Source organism: Drosophila guanche, unplaced genomic scaffold (assembly GCF_900245975.1).
Source record: "Drosophila guanche unplaced genomic scaffold, DGUA_6, whole genome shotgun sequence".
In the NCBI taxonomy this organism is placed as follows: Eukaryota; Metazoa; Arthropoda; class Insecta; order Diptera; family Drosophilidae; genus Drosophila; species Drosophila guanche.
The window spans coordinates 4,055,291-4,060,208 of record NW_022995754.1 but is presented as its reverse complement, the minus strand read 5'-3'; positions in this window follow the sequence as shown (position 1 = coordinate 4,060,208).

Sequence of the window (4,918 nt, the reverse complement as noted above, 5' to 3'; positions counted from 1 at the left end):
GCATCTGTTGGTCAGTGGAAACCCCTTTCGGGCATATCTTTCATATATGTAAGTATGTATTATTTTTCAATTAATGTGTAACCCGCAGACATTTTCCCTGCCCTTGTTCTTTCCAATTTGTATTTTAAATATCAATTATGTAAATATCACACATTTCCCTTATTTTCCCATTTTCATAATCGGTAATAAAGATACATGCAAATAAAAAAAAAACATTGCCCATGAAAATCAAGGGTACATTCTATGTAGATAGTATGTAATAAATATGTAGATATATCCACCAACTACATGGGAAAACAATTTGCATTTGTAAACACTTGTTGAAGCCGAGTTTCCATTGTTCTCTGGCCTTAAGAGTAAACGAGATAGATGGGTAAGTACTTTCACTCTGGCATGACGTCAGTCCTTGATACAGCTGTAGGGGCTCTCCCTAGGATTAACATCTCTATAATTTCCCATACAGAAAAGTTTTTTCTGCCTCGCTAAACTTTTTCTCTGCACAGAAAAATGACTTTTTTCATCTCATAAATCAATCAGAAATAAAGAAAGAAAGGGGAATTTTCATCGAAATATATCGTATGATAAAAATGAATAAAAACTCATCTGTTAACATTTGCCATGACAACACAAAATTTCTATTGATTTTTATGGAATTTATTGCTGCGTGATATATCAATCGGAAACTTTTGGCAATTTTCAGACTTTTCCTAACTTTTGCTTTGAAGGTAAATTCAAATTTTCCAGCTTTTCTTGGCATCCCACCATTTTCATTGAAACGTAACTCCTTCTTAGTAATTTTCCTGGTTATGGCCGGGACACTTTTCATTAGCTAATGTCAGAGGAAAATGCAATTAAGCGAGTGATTTGTTACCAATACCACCTCCCCCGAAAACTAATAATCCCAGCATTTCCACACAATTTGCGTTACATTTGGTATCATTTACACTCCAAAGGATGGCGCCTTGGAGGCGCGTGAAATCAAGTAAATTATTATTTTTGAACCCACGCGTCTGTTACGCCAGCGATTCGCCGCAAATAAATTCCAAATAAGCTCCCACTTAAGCATTTAACTGGAGGATTCATCCACGGGAGTGGCATCTGCGAGGCTTATTTCCTCCCAGCAGCTGCCACACCTTCGAGATTCGATATTCGACATTCCTTAGTGGGGCACTTCAAAGGCAGCGTTAGACAGCCAACAACTGCTGCTACTCCTGCAGCTCCTTGAAGGCGCCTTTTGGCTTTGGCATTTAATAATGAGGAGTTCCAGGAGCTGCTCCTCGGCAGAAGCGGAGCAAGTCCTAAGCCATTCTTAAACATTATGCGAACTTTTCGGGCAGAGCTCTAACATCCCACACAATCGCATAAATATGCTCCCACTCTCTCTCTTTCGTTCTACTATGCTTAAGTACATATATTATGTACACTGGAAAACACAGACATAATGTGGGCGTGGATTCGCAAGGGCGTCTTTACTGTCGAAAAAGTATTGCCCCCGACGCTCGTCTCATCACATCTCGTCTTTTGGTATTGCGGACTTTTCCCCCAGCTTTTCCGCAGCTGTTGACATTTGACTGCGTTTCGGGTTACAGCATTTGTGAGGCGATGGCCCTATATTTTTGAGGTCAGAATGATTTGAACCCCTCGTGTGTCATTTTGCCTCTTTGGGAGCACCGCTCCCTTTACGCCTGTTTAGAGGGACTTCTTGCGCTTTTTGGGTCCACTCTTTGCTGTGCCTCTGCTACCCTTTGGGTCCACTCTCTGGACTTGTTTTTGCAACAGCATAGGACAACAACGAGAAGTTACGTGGGACAAACAAGGGTTAAGGCAACAAGCTATGATCTAAAGACTAGGCAAAAACAAAGTGTAAATAAATGAAACCCCAGAGAGAAAAGATTTGTGTACCCAGATTAAAGTACGATATGCAGATATGTAACAAACATGTAACTATTTTTTCAGGAATCCAATTTCAGTTTAATGGAAAATTGATTTCATTTTTTGTATGTTACACACTCAAAATATGTCACACTGAAAAAAAGCACAGCGTTCGTGTGAGTTGTTTAATTGTCATAGAAACAGACAGGCAGACACGTGCAACAAAAATAGAGGGATGAGGCAACCTATTGGGTCGGTGACCATTTTCATTAAGCTGGCATGCTGCCACTCGCGGGGGGGGGCAGATGCCATTGGCCATTTGAGTCAAAGCATGTGTCCTATGTGAATGTCTGTTGCACTTCATTTCCAATTAACCGCGCTGCCACTTGCGAGGGAGTTGCTGCCACTTGATGTTTTTGTTGTTTCCACTGATGTCAGTGGAGTGTGTTGTGTGTCGTGTGGCAGGAACGACACTTGTGAGAATTAAAAAGAAAGAAAAATGAATGAGGAAAATGTGAGGGAATTTGTTGATGGGGGAGGACAGATTTCACACATTTGTGGCACGTGGCAAGTGGCTAGACCAAAAGCTGATTTAGATTTATGTTGAATGTTGTGTGTGTGTGTGTGTGTGTGTGTGTGTGTGTGTGTGTGTGTGTGTGGAAAGGAGACAGCGTTTCCCTGGTTTCCCCAAGAGATAGAAGAAGAGGAAATGTGCTTGGAGCGCTCGAAATGAATAAAAAATGAATGAATAATTGAGATTGAAAGGTGAATTCAAACATAATGAGAGAATAACAAAAAGGAGTACTTTCTCCTTCTATTGACTATTCTTTATTTTCCTTTTATCCTTAATGTTCTTATAATCTGCATATTTCCACAACATTTATATGCATGAGAGAACTCACATGAATGGCAGCAGCCCATCTCCATTGTGTGGAGAAATCTCTGTAATATCTGTCTGTAACAACAAATTTTTCTACGAGTAGATTTGTCATGCATCAAATATTGTTTTGTCCGTTTTCCATTTCCCTTATGGCATATGGCGTCGTCCTTCTCACCCCACTCCAACCCCCCACCCACATCTTTTCTCTGGCCATTCTCTGGCTATTTTGTGGCTTTATTAAAAAGTTTACAATGCAACACATTTCTCTGCTTTTCTCTGCTACATGCCACACATATCATGGCTACATTTTTTATGGCATTCCCCTTACTTTTGGCCTACTTACACACACGCTGAACTTTTGCTAGAAATGGAAGAGTAAGAGAGATAAAGTTCTCTTTGCATTTTGGGAAAGTTTATCCTTGGAGAGTTCGAATGGGGGTTGGGATTTGTTTTGGTCCACATATCACATGCATGGCGAGGGTCAACAGATGTTGCCAAAAGTTCTGAGCCTCTCAGCTTGGACAGATGGAATACCAGATATAAAAGATAATAAATAATATAGAAAACAATGTACCCGGAGCGCATTTAAATTTCAATACAATCCAGTACATAAATCATCTAAAAGCTAGTTATTTCCACCAAAAGAAGATTTCAATCTATCAAATATTTCAGATTGGCCAAAAGTTCATTTTATATGCAAATGATTTAACGACTAATTACTCTTAATGCTAGAAGGAGACAAAGTTCTCTATATGTGGCATGCGGTAAGCAATTCTCCAATTCAAAGCGCTGCGAAATCTAAGTTTGTGGTTTTGTCATTAGTTGCAAAATGTTGCCATGACTCTGAGTTTGCTCTTCCCACCTCCCATATTGTTGCCAAGTTGTAAGCCTAAGTGTTGTCCCCATTAATGACATTTACAAACCAAGCCAAAGAACTTTACTTGCTAAATGAAAAGCTTTTCGTAACTGTAAATCCATTTTACCGTTAAAGCAGAACTTGATTAGCAGAATATAAATAATATAAAAGAAAAAGTAGATGCTGCATGAGATACAATTTGAGATTAGAATTCGGACAAAATCAGAATAAATTTTAAAGAGGTAATAGCTTTAAGTATGTGTATATAATCAATTAATGTTACAAATAAATAAAATGCATTAAATGATTAGACTTACCAAACGATTACCCCACACGTTCCAGAGGGTTCCTCTTTCTTTGGCTTTTCTCTTTTAGTCTATTGTTCTTCCACAAGCAAAGAGAACCAACAATCATGTTATTCGTATTTATTTGCGGGACATTTTATTAGTTTTCACATTCGGATTGAAATCGCGTTAACACTTACTTTTTGGACATTTAGTCTTTTAAAATTATCCGCTCTTTCAACAGTTTTGCAGGACATTTTATTATTTTTCACACTCGGATTGAAATCACACTTCACTAACTATTGCCGAACCCGCCTGGCACTCCTTGCCGTCATAATGACCATCGACACTAACACTTGCACTTAACACTGCACTCACTTTTGCCGAACCCGCCTGGCACTCCTTGCCGTCAATTTGACCATCCTGCACTCACTTTTCACTCAATTTAGCCGTTACCGCCTGGCTCTCCTTGCCGTCATAATGACCATCGTCACTATCACTTGCACTTATCACTGAGTGAGACTTTTTTCCCGCTCTTTCTTTTGTCTTGCGGGACATTCAACTGTTTTTAGTTTGGGCTCACTTTAACACTTCACTCACTTAAGCCGTAACCGCCTGGCTCTCCTTGCCGTCATAATGACCATCGACACTATCACTTGCACTTATCACTGAGTGAGACTTTTTTCCCGCTCTTTCTTTTGTCCTGCGGGACATTCAACGGTTTTTAGTTTGGGCTCACTCTAACACTTCCCTCACTTTAGCCGTAACCGCCTGGCTCTCCTTGCCATCATTATGACCATCGACACTAACACTTGCACTGAACACTGCACTCACTTTTGCCGAACCCGCCTGGCACTCCTTGCCGTCAATTTGACCATCCTGCACTCACTTTTCACTCAATTTAGCCGTTACCGCCTGGCTCTCCTTGCCGTCATAATGACCATCGTCACTATCACTTGCACTTATCACTGAGTGAGACTTTTTTCCCGCTCTTTCTTTTGTCCTGCGGGACATTCAATGGTTTTT